Source organism: Budorcas taxicolor, chromosome X, assembly GCF_023091745.1.
Source record: "Budorcas taxicolor isolate Tak-1 chromosome X, Takin1.1, whole genome shotgun sequence".
Lineage (NCBI taxonomy): Eukaryota > Metazoa > Chordata > Mammalia > Artiodactyla > Bovidae > Budorcas > Budorcas taxicolor.
In genome coordinates, this window is record NC_068935.1 from 129922793 (window position 1) to 129946183 (window position 23391).

The 23391-nt window shown below is 40.6% G+C and overlaps 1 pseudogene; it reads left to right on the forward strand.

The window, feature by feature from the left end:
* Positions 1 to 7097: 7097 nt before the first annotated feature.
* Positions 7098 to 7739, forward strand: LOC128069668 (cardiotrophin-like cytokine factor 1; annotated as a pseudogene).
* Positions 7740 to 23391: the final 15652 nt, after the last annotated feature.

Below are 23391 nucleotides of genomic sequence, written 5' to 3' on the forward strand. Positions count from 1 at the left end.
CTTATTCTCTTTTCTTGTTGGAAAAAAATAAGAATTTGAAATAATAAGAGAATGTCAGGAGAAGGGAAAAGACACAAAAAGATATGGGCCAAAAAGAATGTTTCTGATTCATTTTGCTCTAAAATCTGTAAGAGAAGTTTCTGTCTCAGTTGAAAGAAAGATGATTTTAGAAAGCAGCATTTCACGCTAGCAGCAGTGAAGTGCTAATTTCCCCCCGTGCCTCAGATGTGCTTGTCCTTAATGATCAGATGATGCAAGTGGGTTTTCATGAAGCTAGGTTATTACTGTCTTGGTTTCTATGGCTGTCCATATAATGTGCTACTTCTTTTTTAGTAATCCATTGCAAATTGAAATAGAACTTTATAGCTCTGTTTCTATGAAATTTCAATGAAAAATGTTTCAGACTTTCTGGAAATGGAAATGTGATAATTTCAGGATTAATTGTGGAAATCTGGAAGCAGTATATATACATAGATGTAATGAAGCTACCCATGACATGTTCTGAAAGAACAACCAGGTAGAAAATATAGGAACTAAATTATAAAATGGAGGCTGCCAAAAAGCTAAACAGAATTTAATTATAGTAGTTTATGTGTAGAAAAGCTAAGATATTTTTTAAAAGCATGTTTATTTTTTATTTATAAAGCAACTAAAAGTTATTAATCTGTATGTATCAAATAACCTCTTTACAAGTGAGCTTTGTACTCCAGTATAATTTTTCTACTTACTACAGACTAGAAAAGCCAGAGTTTGAGGAAATGACCGCCCTTGGCTGTGCTCTCATGATTCAGTTGTGTTGGCTGTGTAATAATCGTATTCCTTTGACCACTTCCGGAGAAGGCAATGGCAGTTCATCAGGAATCTGAGACTCCCCTCAGAAACCTGTCCTCCCAAAAGGAAACCCTCCTACACTGTTGGTGGGAATGTAAATTGGTGCAGCCATTATGGAGAATAGTATGGAGGTTCCTTACAAAAAACAACATACAATTACCATATGATCCAGCAATCCCTCCTGGGCATATATCAGGCTGCTACTGTCTCCTCCTCACCATGCAGTTTTCTTGTACTACAGATGTCAGCAGCTTTACGGGACAAAAGTGCCTGTATGCATAACTGGAGGTCAACATAATCATCCTGAGTTCAGCAAGGAAACTTCTTTAGCATCTTTAACTTCACCTTGGATTATCCATTTCCCCACAGCATCAGTCACTTACCTCCAAAGTATAAGCAGTGTTGAGTTCAGTTCAGTCGCTCAGTCACGTCCGACTCTTTGCGACCCCGTGGACTGTAGCCCACCAGGCTCCTCCATCCATTGGATTCTCCAGGCAAGAGTACTGGAGTGGGTTGCCATTTCCTTCTCCAGGGGATCTTCCCAATGCAGGGATCTAACCCAGGTCTCCCGCATTGCAGACAGACGCTTTAACCTCTGAGCCACCAGGGAAGCCCAATAAAAATATAAATTTATTAATATTATTGTGATATCAGGGGAAATGTGGGTCATGTTATTTTTAATATTTTTATTGAAATATAGTTAATGTACAATATGATGTAGGTTACAGGGATATGATATAGTAATTCACAATTTTTAGAGGTTATACTCCATTTATAGTTATAAAATATAGATCATATTCCCTGCATGTACAATATATCCTTATAACTTGTTCTATACATATTAGTTTGTACTTCTTAATTCCCTACTCCTATGTCACCCCTCGCCCCTTCCCTTGCCCCACTGGTAACCATGAGTTTGTTCTCCATATCTGTGAGTCTGCTGCTTTTGTGTTTTATATATATAGTTTGTTGTGTTTTTTAGATTCCACTGTATAAATGATTTCACACAGTATGTGTCCTTTTGTGTGTGTCTTATTTCATTTAGGACAGTGCCCTCCAGGTCCATCCATGTTGCTGCAAATGGCATTATTTCATTCTTTTTGATGGCTGAGAAGTATTCCATATATGTATATATATATATATATATACACACACACACACATGCATGCACACACATACACACACACACACCACATCTTTATCCAGTTATCTGTTGATGGACCTTGGGTTGCTTCCATATCTTAGCAGTTATAAATAATGCTGCTATGAATAATCATGCATGTATCTTTTAGAACTAGTGTTTGTTTTGGTTTTTTCCCGGATGTACCCAGGAGTGAAATTTCTGGCTCATATGGTAGTTCTATTAATATTTTTAATTTTTTAAGAAGCCTTCATAATGTTTCCACAGTGGCTGCATCAGTTTACATTCTCAGCAACAGTGTGCAAGGGTTCCCTTTTCTCTACATCCTCACCAACATTATTTGTATTCTTTATGATGGTAGACGTGAGGTAATGGCAGAAGTGATGACAGATGTGAGGTGATATCTCGTTGTGGTTTGGATTTGCATTTCTTTAATGATTAGTGATTTTGAGCATCTTTTCAGGTGTCTGTTGGCCATCTGCATGTCCTCTTTGGAAAAATGTCTAATCAGGTCTGCCTACTTTTTAACTAGATGGTTTGTTTTCTTGATACTGAGTTGTATGAGCTGTTTGTTTATTTTGGACATTAACCCCTTAACAATCATATCATTTGCAAATATTTTCTTCTATTCAGTAGGTTGTCTTTTCATTTTATCATGGTTTGCTTTGTTGTGGGCCATGTTATCTTAAATCCTATAATAGGTGAATTCTTAGAGGTGATTGCTGGCTCCAGCCAAGTTTTCTCTCTTGACTTGCCTCTGCTCTATCTAAATACTTGACTCTCTATTTTTTATTTCATTTCAGTTGTCTTTGTTAGAACCATAACTGTGTAGAATTATTGTATAATAATTTATATTTGGGAGTTTCTTAAATGAAAGTGTCAATTCTTTAAATAATCCTTAAATAACTTCTCTTTGAGACGTCGCTAGAAAGTCTTGAGATTCTCTGAAGTGTTTGTCATTGGCTGGTAGTCACTGCAGTAGAGCTTGGAATTCCAGGAAAACTTAGCTCTTTTAGAAAACTTAATGTCTTTATTCCACATTAGTACATCACTTGAGAAGAAACGGAGTGGGATTCTATTTTCTTTTTTCATCCTTTGTGTGCAGTAATCCTTCCCAATGATGTGCCTATAGAAAACATTTTGTCTCTTTCAAAATATCAATCGTATATGAAGTGGAAGAGGATGTGGAGATCTTTCATCTAGTCATGTGTTTATTGATATTTCATCAAATATGTGTCTTGCTCAAGTATATAAGTAGCTGCTAGGGATCTAAAGATAAATATGACTCTTCGCAGCTTGAAAAAAACTTGCAGTCTTAATGAGAGAGACAGTGGCACAGAGCTCTATGCTATACTAATTCATAAAATTATTCCTGGGGTCTTATGGGAATACCCTTCTGGGGCACTGTACCCAATAGGGACAGTGTTTGAAAGCATGAGTTCTTCATTTTGCATGACAAGACTCTTTAGGGATCTGATAAATTAAGGATATTCTTGTTCGGGTAGTTGTGGACTAAAGTGGTATTATCATATATTGGTATTGTGTCTGATAATTCAGGGATCATCCACCAGACATGTTGCTGTCCCATTAAGAAAGGGCCAGAGAGGGACTTCCCTTGTGGCCCAGTGGCCACGACGCTGCCCTCCCAATGCAGGGGGCCCAGCTTTCATCCTTGGTCAGGGAACTACATCCCATATGCTACAACTAAGAGTTCCCATGCTGCAGGGAAGCTAGAGGATCCCTCGTGCCACAACTAAGACCTGGTGCAGCTGCATAAACAAACTAGAGAGTAGCCCCCACTCTCTGCAACTAGAGAAAGCCCATGTGCAGCAACGAAGACCCAGTGCAGCCAAAAATAAATAAATATAATAATTTTTAAAAAACACTTTATTTAAAAAAATATGAAAAAGAAAATGCTCAGAGAGTTACATATACACAAAGAAAGAAGTTCAAACCAGAGCATTTTGCACAGTAAGAAGGGATCTAAAACATTTAAATCATGCAATTTTGAAATACTTATTAATTGAAATTGATTATCTGAATTATTTACCTATGTGGTAAATGCATAATATTAAATTTTTCATGGTAATCATTTCTAAGTGTACAGTTCAATCATGTTAAGTATATTCATGTTGTTGCACAATAGATTGCTAGAACTTTTTCATCTTGTGAAATTAAAACTATATTCATTAAGCATGAATTCTCAGTCCTCCTTTTCCTAGCCCTTGCTTTACACTAATAATTCTCAGCCGTGGTTGTTGATAAGAACCACCTAAGGACTTCTTAGGGCTATGCTGACCCTAAGCCTCACTCCAAAGTTTCTGATGCAGTTGGTCTGGGATCTGCCTTGGGCCTTAGCATCAGTTTGAAATCTCCCCCAGTGATTCTGATGTACAGCCAGAGCCAGTGCCTTACAACAAGCAGAATGTCAGCCTGACTGTTTCAGGGGGCACGGCTTCACAGATTTCTCTTTATCATCTTTCTCTTCGTAATGTAACATGCCATTGTTTCTCATGCTTCATGTACATACAAATCATCTGAGGATCTTGTTCAACTCTACATTCTCACTTGGCAGGTCTCGAGTGGGGCCTGAGACTGCATGTCTAACAAGCTCAAGGGTGATAGTGATGCTGCTGGTTCATGGACCATACTCTGAAAGGCAAGGTGATAAGCAACTTCATGGTATTGTTAAAGTCAGGACTTTTGTGTTGGGGGAAATTCAAGTTTTCAGAAATCTTATTGTCCTTCCATAAAATCCTCACAGTCTACTCTGTTTTCTGGCTAGCTAACTACAAGGTCATCCATCTCTGGTATTGTGCTTCCACTGGTACAGATTCTACACAAAAGTATTGCCGTACATTATCTATGTTTCAGCACCTTTGGTGATGAAAGGAATGCCAAAGAATACATTAGCTTACTCTTACTTTCTTCTTTGACATTTCCCAATTTAGATTATCTTCCATGCCTTATATCCATAATCATTGTGGAAGGGTATCTTCTCTTTCATTCCAAAGAATGAAAAATTATGCCAGATACTGAAACAATGGAAAGACAGTGATTGTACAATTCCAGATGACACCTTTTATCCATTAGGTCTTCTATTAAAGGAACATCCAACACAAAACAAACTTACCAGTGGAGGAGATGTCATGGTTACTGTAACTGGTGAGAGGTGTGCAAGCTTGAGATGGCTTGATTCAGCAGCTCAGCAGTATATTAAGGTGTACATCTTGACACACCAGTCCATCCAGAAGGAGGAAGCTTACAGAAGAGTGAGGAACCTTCTTTTCCAAAGCATAATCTCTCCTCATGTCTTGCTGCCCACATTCAGCCCTGAGATGGCCTGTGGTCATTTGAATATCCTGTATTGATTGGCTCAGGCCTGGATTATGAAAGGGAGATTTACCTGCTTCCTGTTTACTACTATTTAAATGATTTTACGTAGGCATTTGTTATGGATTGAATTGTGTCCTCCCCTTACCTCCCCTGCCCTTCCCAAGATAGACTGGGGTCCTAATCCTTAGTAAGTATCTCAGAATATGACTTAGTTTGGAAATAGAGTTGTTACAGATGTGACTAGTTGTTGTTGTTCAGTTGCTCAGTCATGTCAACTCTTGGCGACCCCATGGACTGGAGCATACCAGGCTTCCCTGTTCATCACCATCTTCCAGAGCTTGCTCAAACTCATGTCCATTGAGTCAGTGATGCCATCCAACCATCTCATTTTTTGTTGTCCCTTTCTCCTCCCACCTTCAATCTTTCCCAGCAGTAGGGTCTTTTCCAATGAGTCTGCTTTTCGCATCAGGTGGCCAAAGTATTGGAACTTCAGCTTCAGCATCAGTCCTTCCAGTGAACATTCAGGACTGATTTTCTTTAGGATTGACTGGTTTGATCTCCTTGCAGTCCAAGGGACTCTCAAAAGAGTCTTCTCCAACACCACAGTTGAAAAGCATCAATTCTTCAGCACTCAGCTTTCATTATGAAGTCCAACTCTCACATCCAGACATGACTACTGGAAAAACCATAGCTTTGACTAAATGGACCTTTGTCAGCAAAGTAACGTCTCTGCTTTTTAATATGTTGTCTAGGTTGGTCATAGCTTTTTTTCCAAGCAGCAAGGGTCTTTTAATTATATGTCTTCAGTCACCATCTACAGTGATTTTGGAGCCCAAGAAAATAAAGTCTGTCACTGTTTCCATTGTTTCCCCATCTATTTGCCATGAAGTGATGGGACTGGATGCCATGATCTTAGTTTTTTAATGTTGAGTTTTAAACCAGCTTTTTCACTCTTCTCTTTCACTTTCATCAAGAGGCTTTTTAGTTCCTCTTTGCTTTCTGCCATAAGGGTGGTGTCATCCGCATATCTGAGGTTATTGATATTTCTCCCAGCAGTCTTGATTCTGGCTTGTGCTCATCCAGCCTGGCATTTTGCATGGTGTACTCTGCATATAAGTTCAATAAGCAGCATGACAATATACAGCCTTGACATACTCCTTTCCCAGTTTTGAACTAGTCCTTTGTTCCATGTGAGTGGGTGTAATTTTTAAAATTGTGGAGACTAGCATGGAATTGATATCTTTTTGTTTTACTATGTAGAAATGTTTTAAAAAATGGCTCCCATACCTGTGTCATTTTGTAGAACAGAATATACTGATGCTAAAAATATAATCTTAGAATACACATTATTTAAACTGAATAAATTTAGTTTCATAAAAAAATCACCATGTTGTCTTAATTGTTCTCAATCTCATTGTGCAACACACCAGTGGAAACTTAGGGACAGGCACTTGTCAATGAATCAGTGTTTAGGAATCATAGATGGGAAGGTTTGAAGGAATTTATGTGAGCATGTGGCACAGTCCACTTTTTCTTTTACATATATGGCCCTGTTAGCTGTTTAGAGGCTGGATTATAAGAGACAAAGAGTAGACTGAAGAGTAGCAATGAGGAGATTGCTAGAGTGGTCTAGGCATGAGATGATGAAGTTTTGGTTTAAATTGGGATAAGTAGAACTGAGCCGGGCTGGGCTGGGCTGGGCCAGGCAGTGGGAGTTGCTGCTTCCTACTTGGCTGGAGCCCACCAGGCTGTCCATCTGGGAGAGCTGGTGGCAGAGGACTCATTGGAGATGCCCACATGCCTGTGAACCTTGCTCTGGCACCACCCCCACCCAGCCCTCATGTGCATAGAAAACCCAGGGCCTGGCCTCTCCATCTAGAAAACCCGTGATCTCACCTGCTACCTGGACACCAGCTCCACAGCTTGGCCGGCACCTCTCTGAACTACCTAAGTCCCCCCTTTCAACGAGCCTAACTTCAACACCTCAGTTGGGGGCAGAGACTCTGCTCAGGCCCTCTGTCATCCCAGAGGTGTGGTGAAACCTCAAGGACAAACCGCTGCTGACCCAGAACTACGAAGCCTACAGCCACCACCTGTGCTACTTGAGTGGCCTCACCCTCAAGGCCATCACTCTCAAGCAGTGCCACAGCCTGGCCCACCTCTGCACCAGCCTCTAGGGTGTGCTGGGAGACATTGTGGGTGTCATGGCAGCTCTGGGCTACCCACTGCTCAGCCTCTGCCTGGGACTGAGCCCGCCTGGGCCCCCAGCTTTCCCCACAGTGACTTATTCCAGAAGATGGACAGTTTCTGGCTGCTGAAGGGGCTGAAGACCTGTCTGTGACACTCGGCCAAGGACTTCAACTGTGTCAAAAAGAAGATGCAGCCTCTGGCCACTGTAGTCACCCTGCCCCTGGAGGTCCATGACTTGTAACCTCTGACCTTCCTTTACCACCTTCTCTTTCCCCTCCTCCTTCAGACCCTGCTCCCATGCTGGGAAGGAGAAACCTATATGCCAACTCTCATTGAGCCAGGAGGCCAAAACCATGAGCCTTTAGCCCTCCATGGACTTGGAAGAGGATGTGATTCAATAAGACCCATCCACTCCCAGCCTTCCTGACTTCTCCAGGCCTGGGGAAGAGGTGCTGTAGGCCCCATCCCATTTCCACCTAATGTGATGCCCAAAGGAGCCCGAAAAGATTGGTGCAAGGCTCTCATAGCTTCATGCTTCCTGCCCACTACTTGCAAGCATCCACCCAACTCCTCAAGTGGCGCTCCCAGGAAGCGTGCCTGTAGGGTAGTGAGTGGGCTACCATCTTGTGTACCTTTCTGGCATGAAGCCCTTTGGCTGCCATCCTCTCCTTACATGGATGTTGCTCTGCTTACCCCCAAATAACTCAATACATCCAATTTAGGAAACACACATGGTAGCAAGTCGAAACAGGAAGAGATGGGATTAAAAAGGGAAGAGGTGGGGTCTGCATTGGAGGTAATACTGAAAGCAGAGTGAGAGGGCCAGGCCAGACACAGGGGTCACCAAGGCAGTCAGTGTCACAGGGTGGCAACCAAAGGACATTGCTAAGGATTTTCTTGCCAGCTTTAGGACCCTTCCCCTCCACCCTCTTTCCCAGAGTATGTGGGTTGTCAAGGCTGAGGAGGGCAACCATAGCCACAGCCACAGAATTTCCTCAGAGTTTATATTGCAATAGCATTTTGAGGTGTGGGGGCAGCTCCCTCAAGCCCTAGGCCTCAACCCTACCCACTCATGACTCTTCAGTTTATTTATTTATTTATTTGAAGATGTTATATATTAGATGATATTTATTGCCTAATTTCTGTCCTTGTATTAACAAATAAAATGCTTGCTTCAGAACAAAAAAAAAATTGGCAAAGGTAAAAATGAAGAAGTATGTGGCAGAGATATTTAGAATGTATGGTCAACAGGACTTAGTTTTTTATTTATTAATAATTCTTAAAAGGAGAGGCATCACAATCACTGGAGTTGAGTGTGTATGCACACATATACACATGCCTAGACTTACCCTAGACCTGAATCAGAAGGGTCAACCTGGCTGTATGTATTTTTAAAAGCTACAAGTATGAGTCCACTGTTCACCATTTGTTAAAAACCAATGCATAGATGGTCAGCAGAAGGAGAGGTTTTTGAGTTAACGATAGAATGGACATGAATCTGAGCAAACTCCAAGAGATGGTGAAGGACTGGGAAGCCTAGCGTGCTGCAGTCTATGGGGTCACAAAGAGTTGGACATGACTGAGTGACTGAACAACAACGATAGAAATCGTGGAAAAGAATAGCTTGAACTCCTTCAATGAAATTATTTCATTTTATGAAAGTATTTTATTGAATAGGCTGAACTCAGTGTAGGCAATCTTCTTGTTTCTGGAACATCCCTATAGCTTCTTTGGTATTTCTAATACTGAAGAGCAATCTCATTTTCAAGTGTTGAAAAATTAATTCCAATCCATTATCCAGAAAATGAGACTATATAAGAAAGCAAATATAGTGTAATTATAGTAAGAACAAAAAAGTACCCCTAGGAAGAAAGGTGCAAGACCAGAATGAAGGAAACAAATACTGCTAAAGGACCCTCCCCTCCAGAACAATCAATAGTGACACATCTTTTTAAATAGAAACTCAGTGTCATTAAGTTGTCAGTTCTTTGTTCATTAACGGATATAACCCAGTTCCAATAAAGATACCAATAGATTTTCTTTGAAGCAAGTCATCTTGATTCTAAAGTTTTTGTGGAAAAATCTGCAAGCCAGAAATGTCTTGGAAGATTCTGAAAAAGAAAAGCAAGTGGAGAGTCACCCTACTGCTTATTAAGATGTATAGTAAAACTGCTGTTGTTTAGTCACTCAATTGTGTCTGACTCTTTTGCAACTCTATGAACTGTAGCCTGTCAGGCTCCTCTGTCCATGGGATTTCCCAGGCAAGAATACCGGAGGGGATTGTCATTTCCTTCTCCGGGGAACCTTCATGACCCATGGATCAAACCTGTGTTTCCTACATTGCAGGCAAGGTCTTTACCACTGAGCCACCAGGGAAGCCCATATTGTAAAATGTCAATGAGGAAAAGTGTGTTTCTCGTGTACACATAGACACACCAGAATAGAACAGAACAGAAAATTCAGAAATAGAACCAAATGCTTATGAAAATATGTACATGGACAGTGTTCCACTTCAGTGAGTAAAAGGTGATCCTAGGAAATCCAAGTAGCCATCTGGAGAAGACATGGGAGAATGTACCCATTACCAGGATCAAAGTTTCAAGTATTAAAAAAAGGAAAAAAAAAAAAAACTAGATGACAATAAGGGATAACTTCCAAAGATTATCAATTTATTTCACAAAGTCCAGAAGCCATAACATTCAGTCACTTAAAAAGAAAAACTCAAAGCATCTTTATTAAAAAATAAAGTCAAAAGAAAACATGGGAAAGATGTAATTTGTGATATGACTTAAAATAAGGACTAACACCTACAATACAGAGAAGATATCTTGAAAATGGTAAAGGGAATGGGAACATGTCAACAGGGAAAATGGTAAAGAAAAAAAACTAATGGAGAAGGAGATGCAAATAAACATTTTAACAACATGTACAACTTAAAGCAAAAAAGAAAAATGCATCCATAAAACTGGCCTTTCACTAACAACTTTCAGCTCTGAGATGTTGGTAAACTTTGTGGATGTATGTGTTGTTTCAGCAATCCTAAACCTTGAAATGCATGCAGGAAGAAGCTTTCAGAGTGGTAGGAAGTTTTGTACATAAAATTCAAAGTCTATAAATGAAAATAAAGAGCAAATACACTTAGTGACAAAAAAGACGAACCCTGACTTTCATTTAACAGTGAAATGAAATACATTGCTACTCTCCCATCAGACAAAACTGGATACACTACAAAAGTCACATTTTAAAGGATTCAGAGAGCTGTGGAAACAAAGACTGGATGAACTGAAATTACAGAAAACGGAGAGTTGTTCCAAAATGACTCAATAATTGCCAGTCCTTTGTTTATCTCGGGACAGGCTGTAGATCACAGGCAAAGGGCTTCTGCTTGAAGACAGAGAAGTCAGCAGCCTTTTAGCAATTGCATAGTACTGTAATGACATTGAAATATTAAGGGGCTCTAAAGGTGCATAGTTTTCACCTTGGAATATTTTCATCACCGGTGGCTGTACAAGAAATGGAGGAACTAGCACAAAAACTTTTAAAAGACAAATATCTGAAATATCTTTCAGTTGTACAGTGCTGCCAGAGAGGAGCATTGCTTCAAACACATGGTGAGTTTCCCCTTAAAGATATTTCCCAAGTTTTAAAGCTGAGTGAAGTAGGATGCTAATGGAAGCTGAAAACCTCTGAAAGTCAGAACTATCCATTAGCTTCTAGGCCCAAGGAGATCTGTATTTCCAGAACCTATGAACAGGAATATACCAGAAGGAGACAGGGCCTTACAAAGTTTGCAGTATGTTCCAGATCAAGCTGAATTTCTGATTGGATTGAGTTTATTAGCTACTCACATTATTTCCTAATAAAAGGAAAACCCTCTTTTCTGTGAAACTTCTATGTTTTTTCTATTTACACTATCTGGCACACAGTTAAATTTCTAGATGAGCAAAAGGCAAGACTGGCAATTAAGAGGAAAAAAATAGATGTGGATCCATGGATGTTGCTGATACTGAAGTTAGCTTATAAGAACTCTAAAATATGTTATAGAATATATTCTAAATAGAGAATAAGGACAAAAGAGATGAAAGAATAGAAAATTTAAAATGATTTGGATGTCTAAATAATCAAAATGAAAGTTTATAACTGAAAAAGGCAGTATCTAAAATTTAAAGCATAATGTATGAGTTTGGCATCAGAGGGGACATGGCAGGATGTAGGATTAGTGAACTGGGATATGGGTCAGTGGAAAATGCTCAAACTGAAGCAGAGAAAGAAAGAGTGGAAAAAAGATTAGTGTATAAGAGACATGTAAGACCTACTCAAATGGTTTAACATTCATGTAATTCACATTCCATAGGAAAAGAGAATGAGGCAAAAGCAATATTTGAAGAGGTCATAGTTGAGAATTTGTTTGAAACTGATGCAAGACATCAACTCAGGGACTCAAGAAATAAGTGGGAAACTGCACTTAATGTGCATCAAGGAAAAACAGCTGATAAAATCAAGTGGAAAATCTGATAAGGGGTTAGAGAAGAATACGTTGCCTTCAAAAGAACAAGAGTATAACCAACAGCCAGTGTCTTATAAGAAACATTGAAACCCAGAAAGCAATGGAATTTCACCTTTAAACTGCTTATAGAAAATAACTGAGCTGAAAACTATAGATGTAGCAAAAATATGTTTCAAAAATGAAGATAACATGCATACATTTTCAATCAAAGACTAAGGGAATTCATTGCCAGCAGACCTGCTCTAAAATATTAAGGGGATTTCTCCAGGCAAGAACAAAATGATGCTGTATGAAAACATGAAAATTCCAGGAAAGAATGAAGAGCATATTAAAAGATAAATAGTAAATAAACATGAATCAATATTGTACAAAACAGTTATTATTATGTCTTCAAATTATTTGTAGAATTTAATACATGATGACAGAAAAGTGACATTACCAAGATGGCAAAGCAGAACACCCAAGCCTCTGTCTCCCTCCAGAGAACAATAATCAGCAATCCACAAACAAAAATAGCTATGGGAGTACTCAGGAGTCCACTTAGGAAGCTTCAGCAACACAGTGGACCACTAACCTGAGAATAACTATATCAAAAAAAGAGTAGGAAGAACAGCTCCATTTTGCCTGCATCATCCCAGTCCCAAGTAGCACTGGTCAGTGCCCAGAGGGAGCTCCCTGGCCCAAAACAGTTCCCTTTGCTGGGAAAAGAAGAAAGGAATGAGTGATGAGTGACCAGCTTGCCCAGCCTGTCAGGATACTGCACAAAAGACCTGCTTCGTTTCATGCTACCCAGAGACTGGCGTCGTTGTGACATCTAGAGATGGCTAGGAATATGGAAGATGGGCAGGGGCTACTAGTATCAGCCATGCAGTGGGAGTGAATGTGGCTCCCAGTGACCTGCTCTGCAGAAGACCCCAGCAGCCTTTGCAACTGAGGACCTCGACAAGCCTTGAGGATGCTGCAGAGCCCTGCAGCTTTCATCACTGAGGACCTCATCACAGGCCCCAGCAGACCACTCCACAGAAGGTCCCAAAAGCTTTCGACACTGAAGAAACCAGTGGCCAGCACAGCCACCGTGGCGCCCTGCAGCTTCCGTTCCTGAGGGCCTCATTTTGCCTTTGCAGACTGATGCCAGCTGCCTGAGTCCCTTCCTGTTTTCCTTTGTCTTCGCCCAGAGCTTGCTGCAGGATGTCCAGGACCCAGGATCTGCACTGGCAATTAGCCACAAAACCCACTCCAGTAGTCCTTGCCCGGAAAATCGCATGGACAGAGGAGCCTGGTGGGCTGCAGTCCATGGGGTCACATGGGCACGACTGAGTAACTAACACACTTGTGACTGTGTGGGTGCATAATGCCAGCTTAGGTCCATAGACTACCACCCTGTGGCTACCTGCAGCTAGCCCCAGTAGATGCATGAGGGTGTGCCAAATGTCCAGGCACCTCAGCTGCTTGTATGCCTGGAGCTGGCCCTGCCTCCTTTGAGTGGACCTTACTGCCATGCATGTACCTGCAGCTAGCTCCTGCAGTCACATGAGGGCACATTAAATAGCCTGGAGCCCTGCAGATACTTCTGTGTCCACCGTTGGCCCCAACCCTTGACATTGGCCCTTTTCACTGCATGTGTCCCCTCAGCTGGCTTCCACCCCCACAAAGGCACCTACAGCCAGTGCCCATAGTCGAACATGTGCACACCACCAGCTCTGGCCAGAACTAATACCAGTTCCAGACCCTCACTTCTGGACCTGGAGTTATCACTAAGGACCCCAACATCCATTGTAGCCACCAGATACCCTGCAGCTCTCACCACAATGGATCCTGGAGTTGTCAACGTTGTGATCAATGACTGACTGAGTCGATGAGACACTTTGCACCACCCCAGACCCAGAGACACCACATGCCTCCACATTTGGCACCTCACACCACTAGACCAAATGCCACAGCATGCACTGGCATGCCCTGACTCACAGGTGAAGGTTTTTCCTTACTGAAATCAGTGCATTAAATCTGGAAGAGGTGACTACTTTGAGTACACAGACAAACAAGGTTACAGAGATCACAATGACTTGAGAAACATGACACCACCAAAGGAATACAGTAAACTTCCAGTAACTGATTCCAGAGAAATGGAGATCCACAAACTGCCTGACAGTCCAAAATAATTAGTCTAAAGTTCAGGAGCTATAGATTGACAGTTTAACAAAAGCAAGAAAAAGATACAAGAACAAAATGAAGTTCAACAGAGAAAAAACATTAAAGAGACCAAACACATTTTGGGGCCGAGGAATATAATGATTGAAATTTTAAAATGCAATAGACAGTTCCAACAGCAGACTTGATCAAGAGAAGTGAACTAGAAGACATTTCATTTGAAATTATCCAGTCAGAGGAGAGAAAAGAATGAAAAGGAATGAAACAGGACAACTCAAGCCAAATAATATTATAGAAATCCTAAAAGGAAAAAAGAGAAAGGAGCAGAAAGCTTATTTAAAGAAATAATGGCCCCAAATGCCCCAAATCTGGGGAAAGATATGGATGTCCAGATACATAAAAGTCAAAGGTCCTCAATCAGGTTCAACCCAACCAAGACTTCATTGAAACACTGTAATAAAATTTTCAAAATCAAAGAGCATTTTTCCAGAGAAAGCAAGATCAGCAAGAGAAAAGCAGCTCGTTACATACAAGAAAAACCAATGCCCAGCCCTCAACATAAGTAGGTTTCTCAGCAGAAATCTTGCAGGCCAGGGAAGAGCAGGATGATATATTCAAATTGGTAAAAGAGTAATCTGCCAGCCGCAAATACTTTGCCCAGCAAAGTCGACGGATTTCCTTATAGCTCAGATGGTAAAACAATCTGCCTGCAATGCAGGAGACCTGGGTTCTATCCCTGGGTAGGGAAGATCCCCTGGAGAAGGAAATGGCAACCCACTCCAGTATTCTTGCCTGGAGAATCCCATGGACAGAGGAGCCTGGCAGGCTACAGTCCATGGGGTCAGAAAGAGCTGGACAGGACTAAGTGACTAACACACACACACAGCAAAGTTGAACTTCAGGGATGAAGGAGAGAGAATTACATTCTTAGGCATTCCTCCAGAAGCTGAAGGAATTCATCACAACTGGACATACTTACAAGAAATGCTAAAAGAAGTTCTTCAAGTCGAAAAGAAAGAATGCTAAGTAGTAACATGAAATCATATGAAAGTATAAAACTTACTCATCAAGGTGAATAGATAGTCAAATTAAGGGTACACTAATATTGTAATGGTGGTAGCTGGCATACATAACTTTAGTGTAAAGGTTAAATAATGAAAGTATTAAGAATATAGCTGCAATAATTTGTTATTGGATATACAATATAAAAGATGTAAATTGTCACAGCAAAAACATTAACTGGAAAAGCAGTGTACTCTTGGTGAGAATGTAAACTGATACAATCACTTTCCTCAAAAAATTCAAAATGGAAATTTAATTGGAAATAAAAAATTCATATTATCCATCAGTTCTCACTTCTGGGTATATATCCAAAGGACATAAAATCAGTTTCTTGAAGAAATATCTGCAATCTCATGTTCATTTCAGCATTATTCACAGCAGGCAAGATATGTCCATTGATAGATGAATGAATAAAGAAAATGTTGCATATATGCAATCAAATATTATTCAGCCTTAAAAAGAAGGAAGTCCTGCCATTTGACAACATGGATAACCTGGAGGACATTATGCCAAATGAAATAAGCCTACAGAGAAAGAAATATTACGTCATTTAACTTATATGTAAAATTGTTGAAAAAAAAAAGGAAAAAGTATTGAGCTATATAGTACCAGAGAGTAGATTGGTGTGTACCAGAGGCTGAAGGGTGGAGGAAAAGGAGAAGTAATTGATCAAAGGGTACAAACTTTCTATTATAAGATGAATAAGTCCTGGGAGCCTAGTGTATAGCATGGTGACAGTAGTTAATGTATGTTTGAAATTTGCTAAAAGAGTAGATCTCAAGTGCTCTAATCATAGAATAAAAAACTAACTACAGGGAGGTGATGGAAATGTTAAATTGTGGTAATCACTTCACAATGTATCAAAATATGTTGTACATAAAATAGAATTTTCATTTGAGAAAAATAAGTATATAAATTATTAAGATAGTAATATAAAATGCATTGCAACAATTACAAAGTAGTCTGGAGGGGAAATAGATTTTAAGACTGTTAGGTTCTACTGAAACAGTGTAAAGCAACTGTACTCCCAATGTTTTCTAAAAATGAGTATTAGGTTCTAAACATATCAGGAAAATGAAAAAAATAATAGTTTGTATTAAAGATCAAATTGCCAACATCCACTGGATCATGGAAAAAGCAAGAGAGTTCCAGAAAAACATCTATTTCTGCTTCATTGACTATGCCAAAGCCTTTGACTGTGTGGATCACAATAAACTGTGGAAAATTCTGAAAGAGATGGGAATCCCAGACCACCTGACCTGCCTCCTGAGAAATCTGTATGCAGGTCAGGAAGCAACAGTTAGAACTGGACATGGAACAACAGACTGGTTCCAAATGGGAAAAGGAGTACGTCAAGGCTGTATATTGTCACCCTGCTTATTTAACTTATATGCAGAGTACATCATGAGAAACGCTGGACTGGAAGAAACACAAGCTGGAGTCAAGATTGCCGGGAGAAATATCAATAACCTCAGATATGCAGATGACACCACCCTTATGGCAGAAAGTGAAGAGGAGCTAAAAAGCCTCTTGATGAAAGTGAAAGAGGAGAGTGAAAAAGTTGGCTTAAAGCACAACATTCAGAAAACGAAGATCATGGCATCCGGTCCCATCACTTCATGGCAAATAGATGGGGAAACAGTGGAAACAGTGTCAGACTTTATTTTTGGGGCTCCAAAATCACTGCAGATGGTGATTGAAGCCATGAAATTAAAAGACGCTTACTCCTTGGAAGAAAAGTTATGATCAACCTAGATAGCATGTTGAAAAGCAGAGACATTACTTTGCTGACTAAGGTCCGTCTAGTCAAGGCTATGGTTTTTCCTGTGGTCATGTATGGATGTGAGAGTTGGACTGTGAAGAAGGCTGAGCGCTGAAGAATTGATGCTTTTGAACTGTGGTGTTGGAGAAGACTCTTGAGAGTCCCTTGGACTGCAAGGAGATCCAACCAGTCCATTCTGAAGGAGATCAGCTCTGGGATTTCTTTGGAAGAAATGATGCTAAAGCTGACACTCCAGTACTTTGGCCACCTCATGCGAAGAGTTGACTCATTGGAAAAGACTGTGATGCTGGGAGGGATTGGGGGCAGGAGGAGAAGGGGACGACAGAGGATGAGGTGGCTGGATGGCATCACTGACTCGATGGACATGAGCCTGAGTGAATTCCGGGAGATGGTGATGGACAGGGAGGCCTGGCGTGCTGCGATTCGTGGGGTCGCAGAGTTGGACGCGACTGAGTGACTGAACTGAACTGAAGCCAAAAAAAGCATTTTTTAATCTATAAGTTAAACACTAAAGATTAATAGATGTTTGGATGGCTCAGAAATTCCATGCCTAGGTACTTACTCAAAAAATATATCCCTCAAAAGTCTTGTACACCAATGTTTATGTGGCTTCATTATAATAACCCCTGAAGGAAAGAATCTACATGACCTTCAATAGGAGAACAGGTAAACAAATTGTGGTATTGTATCCCTACCATGAAATACTATTCAGGAATAAAAAAGAACAATGATATAGATTAAGTTCATAAACATACTATTGTATTGAACAAAAACATAAATGAGTAACTTATGATTTTATCTATGTGAAGTTCTAAAACAGACAAAATTAATCTATGACTGTGGATGATGTTAACTAGAAAGGGGCATGAACTTTCTGCAATGATAGAAAAGTTGTAAATCTTGATTAGAGTGATGGTAACATAAGTGTATAATATACATTTGTTAGAAATCATCAAACTATACCTTTAAAATTGTGCATTTTATTTTATGTAAATTTACCTTGATAAAAAATTATTGCTAAAACAACTAGGGAAAGAGTAGTCAAAATGTTATTAATTAAAAAGAAGGCAAGAGAAAAGGGAAGAAGGAACATAAACCAGATGGGCCAGATAGAAAGCAAATCCAATAGCAATATTTTGTTGTTGTTGTTCAGTTGCTCATTTGTGTCCAACTCTTTGCAACCCCATGGACTGTAGCATGCCATGCTTCCTGTCCTTCACTATCTCCCAGAGTTTGCTCACACTCATGTGCTTGAGTCAATGATGCCATCCAACCATCTCATCTGTCTCCCCCTTCTCCTGCCCTTAATCTTTCCCAGCATCAGAGTCTTTTTCAATGAGTCAGCACTTCATGTCAGGTGGTCATAATATTGTAGATAGCATAGTAAGATAGTAAAATATAAATCCAGCAATATCAGTAATTGCATTTAATGTAAATGGATTGAATATTCCAGATAAAAGACACAAGTTGTTACTGTTATTTGTATATTTCTTAGTTTAGGTTTGTCTGTCTTATATATAAGAGATACACTTTAAATAGTAAGATACAGAAAGGTGAAAAGTAAAAGTATGGACAAAGATATACCATGCCAACATTAAGCCAAAGCAGGCTAGCATAGTGATGTTAATCTGCAGACAGTAAGAATAGAATCATTTTTCAGGATACATGTTGTCTAGAAACTGTAGAATATACCCACATATAAAGTTAACACCGAATATCATGTGATCCCCATTTTCACAGTGAAAAACTACCATGGTTCAGGTTTGTGAGAGAGCATTGTGAAAAGAGCAAGCAATGTTTTGTAGAGTCAGAAGGAAACAAACTTAGAAATATAGTTAATGGGAATTTTCTAGAGTTTGTAGAACTGGGAGAGTCATTTCTCTCAACCACACACCTGGCTTTAGGAGGACTCAGATCAAAAATTAATACTGCCAGAACCCTGTGAATTATTTGCAATGAGTATCAAGTCTTAGGGTTGTTGCTGTTCACTCACTAAATCATGTCTGACTCTTCACGACCCCATGACTGCAGCCCACCAGGCTTCTCTGTCCTTGTGGTGAAGTTTACTATTTTTGTGAACCCTGCATGGCTCATCGTGGCTTTATTTACTCTCAGCTAATCATGTATGTTATTCTGATTTTAGAAAACAGTCCAAGTTCAAACCTGGGACCCACCACTTTATAACCAGGTACGTTAGGCTAGTTATTCAGCCTCCAGGGGCCCAAGTTTCTGTCTGAAGCTCAGCTGAGCTAGGAAGAGCTGAGCTGCCCAGGTGTCAGAGAGGCTGATGAAGACAGCCAGCCAAAGAAAAGTAGCGCTCAAGCATTTACTCACCTACTGTGTTAGTATACGCAAGAGCAGAGACTGCCAGTGACCTATGCTTCCATTTTCCACTGAGGAAGGGCCCACTGGGTGGATCAGCACAGACAGAAGAGTCATCTGCCTGCTGAGGGAAGCCCACACAAGGGGCTGCTGCTGCTCTATGGACCTGGGAGTAGGAGAAGGGAGATGGGAAAGGCGAGGAGTGGAAAAGGACTGAGTCTGAGTGGAGGAAAGTGTGTTCAAGGGTCTCATCTTCTTCCCCTGATAAAGAAGTCTCAGGGGAGGCACCAGAGGCAGGCCCCAGATAAGAAGGAGGCCTCTGAATCAAGGTGCCTGGACAAGGAAGTCAGATACACATCAGGACGCCTGCCAGGTAAAGCATTTGTAACTGCCTCTGCTTGGGTCTGAAAAATCACATGTAGGTTTTTGGCCAGAAGCTGGACTCCTCAGTTTCAACTGTAAAGTGGGGGATCATAACTGGAATGATGGAGACTTCCCTAGCTCTCCAGTGGTTGGAACTCCACAATTCCAATGCAAGGGGCATGGGTTCAATCCCTGGTCGGGGAGCTGGGATCCTACACGATATATGGACTGGCAAAAAAAAAAAATGGCATGATACATATAAAATGTTTAGGAGAACTCCTGGCACCACATGGTAAATTCCCAAGTGTCTATTATTTTAGTGTTGTTAGCGTTACCCATGAGTTAAAACTCCTTACTTGTGATGTTGTGTTGGTGTTACCATTGAGTTAAAACTCCTTACTTGTGGTGTTGTGATACATAATAAGAAATGTATATATGTGTGTGTGTGTGTGTGTGTGTGTGTGTGTGTGTGTGTGTGTACAGTTGACCTTTGAACAACATGAGTTTGAATCTCAAGGGTCCACTTACACTAGGATTTTTTTCGATAGTAAACACTGCAGTATTACATGATCCTTGGTTGGTTGAATCCAAGAATCCAGAAACAAGGATATGGAAGGATTACTATGTTGCACTCTGATTTTTGACTTTGAAGAGAGTAGGTGCCCCTAACCCTTGCATTGTTCAAGGGTCAACTGTATTTAGTCTTCATCCTCATTTCTGGTGGGCTTCCCAGGTGGTGCTAATGGTAAAGAACCCACCTGCCAATACAGGAAACATAATGAAATGTGGGTTTGCTCCCTGGGTCAGGAAGATCCATTGGAAAAGGAAATGGCAGCCCATTCTAGTATTCTTGCCTGGAGAATGTCATGGACAGAGGAACCTGGCTGGATACTGTCCATTGAGTTGCAAAGAGTCGAATGGGAATGAAGTGATTTAACATGAACATAAGCCTCACTTCTGGCACAGAACTCCTAAAATCCTTGGGATTTCCTGTAAGTTCAGTTCAATTGTTCACTTATATCCAACTCTTTGCGACCCCATGGACTGCAGCACGTGAGTCCTCCCTGTCCATCACCAACTCCTGGAGCTTACTCAAACTTATGTCCATCGAGTTGGTGATGCCATCCAACCATCTCATCCTCTGTCGTCCCCTTCTCCTGCCTTCCATCTTTCCTACCATCACAGTCTTTTCTGATAAGTCAGTTCTTCACATCAGGTGGCCAAAGTATTGGAGTTCCAGCTTCAGCATCAGTCCTTCCAATGAATATTCAGGACTGATTTCCTTTAGGATGGACTAGTTGGATCTCCTTGCAGTCCAAGGGACTCTCAAGAGTCTTCTCCAATACCACAGTTCAAAAGCATCAATTCTTCAGCACTCAGCTTTCTTTATAGTCCAACTCTCACATTCATACATGGCTACTGGAAAAACCATAGCTTTGACTAGATGGACCTTTGTTGGCAAAGGAATGTCTCTCCTTTTTAATATGCTGTCTAGATTGGTCATAGCTTTTCTTCCAAGGAGCAATTGTCTTAATTTCATGGCTGCAGTCACCATCTGCAGTGCCTTTGGAGCCCCCCCAAATAAAGTCTGTCATTGTTTCACCATCTATTTGCTATGAAATGATGAGAAAAGGCAGAGGAACCAAAGATCAAATTGCCAACATCTGCTGGATCATTGAAGAAGCAAGAGAGTTCCAGAAAAACATCTATTTCTGCTTTATTGACTATGCCAAAGTTTGACTGTGTGGATCACAATAAATTGTGGAAAAATTTTCAAGAGATGGGAATACCAGACCACCTGACCTGCCTCTTGAGAAATCTGTATGCAGGTCAGGAAGCAACAGTTAGAACTGGACATAGAACAACAGACTGGTTCCAAATAGGAAAAGGAGTACGTCAAGGCTGTATATTGTCACCCTGCTTAAACTTACATGCAGCGTACATCATGAGAAATGCTGGGGTGGATGAACCACAAGCTGGAATCAAGATTGCTGGGAGAAATATCAATAACCTCAGACATGCAGATGACACCACCCTTATGTCAGAAAGCGAAGAAGAACTATAGAGCCTCTTGATGAAAGTGAAAGAGGAGAGTGAAAAAGTTGGCTTAAAGCACAACATTCAGAAAACTAAGATCATGGCATCTGTTCCCATCACTTCATGGGAAATAGATGGGGAAACAGTGAAAAAAGTGTCAGGCTTTATTTTCTTGGTCTCCAAAATCACTGTAGATGGTGGTTGCAGCCATGAAATTAAAAGACGCTTACTCCTTGGAAGGAAAGTTATGATCAACCTAGATATCATGTTAAAAAGCAGAGACACTACTTTGCCTACAAAGGTCTGGTCAAGGCTATGGTTTTTCCAGTAGACATGTATGGATGTGAGAGTTGAACTATACAGAAAGCTGAGCACCGAAGAATTGATGCTTTTGAACTGTGGTGTTGGAGAAGACTCTTTAGAGTCCCTTGGACTGCAGGGAGTTCCAATCTGTCCATCCTAGAGTAGATCAGTCCTGAGTGTTCATTGGAAGGACTGATATTGAAGCTGAAACTCCAATACTTTGGCTACCTGATGTGAAGAGCTGAGTCATTTGAAAAGACCCTGATGCTGGGAAATATTGAAGACAGGAGGAGAAGGGGACGACAGACGATGAGATGGTTGGATGGCATCACTGACTCAATGGAAATGAATTTGAGTAAACTCTGGAAGTTGGTGATGGACAGGGAGGCCTGGTGTGCTGTGGTCCATGGGGTGCTGAAGAGTCGGACATGACTGAGTGACTAATGTGAACTGATGAGAACAGATGCCATGATCTTAGTTTTCTGAATGTTGGGTTTTAAGCCAACTTTTTCACTGTCCTCATTCACTTTCATCAAGAGTCTCTTTAGTTCTTCTTTGCTTTCTGCCATAAGGGCGGTATTATGTGTGTATCTGAGGTTATTGATATTTCTCCCAACAATCTTGATTCCAGCTTGTGATTCATTCAGCCCAGCATTTTACATGATGTACTCTGCATATAAGTTAAATAAGTAGGATGACAATATACAGCCTTGACATTCTCCTTTCCTAATTTGGAACCAGTCTGTTGTTCTATGTCCAGTTCTAACTGTTGTTTCTTGACCTGCATACAGATTTCTCAAGAGGCAGGTCAGGTGATCTGGTATTCACATCTCTTTAAGAATGTTCCACAGTTTGTTGTGATTCACAGGATCAAAGGCTTTGGCGTAGTCAGTAAAACAGAAGGATATTTTTTTCTGGAACTCTCTTGCTTTTTAATGGTCCAGTGGATGTTGGAAAATTGATCACTTGTTCCTCTGCCTTTTCTAAATCCAGCTTGAATATCTGGAAGTTCATGGTTCATGTACTGTTGAAGCCTGGCTTGGAGCATTTTGAGCATTGCTTTGCTAGCATGTGAGATGAGTGCAATTGTGCGGTAGTTTGAGCATTCTTTGGCATTGCCTTTCGTTGGGATTGAAATGAAAACTGACCTTTTCCAGTCCTGTGGCCACTGCTGAGTTTTCTAAATTTGCTGGCATACTGAGTGCAACACTTTCATGGCATCCTCTTTTAGGATTTGAAATAGCTCTACTGGAATTCCATCACCTCCACTAGCTTTGTTCATAGTGATGCTTAGTAATGCCCGCTTGACTTTGCATTCCAGGGTATCTGGCTCTAGGTGGGTGATTACACCATCATGGTTATCTGGGT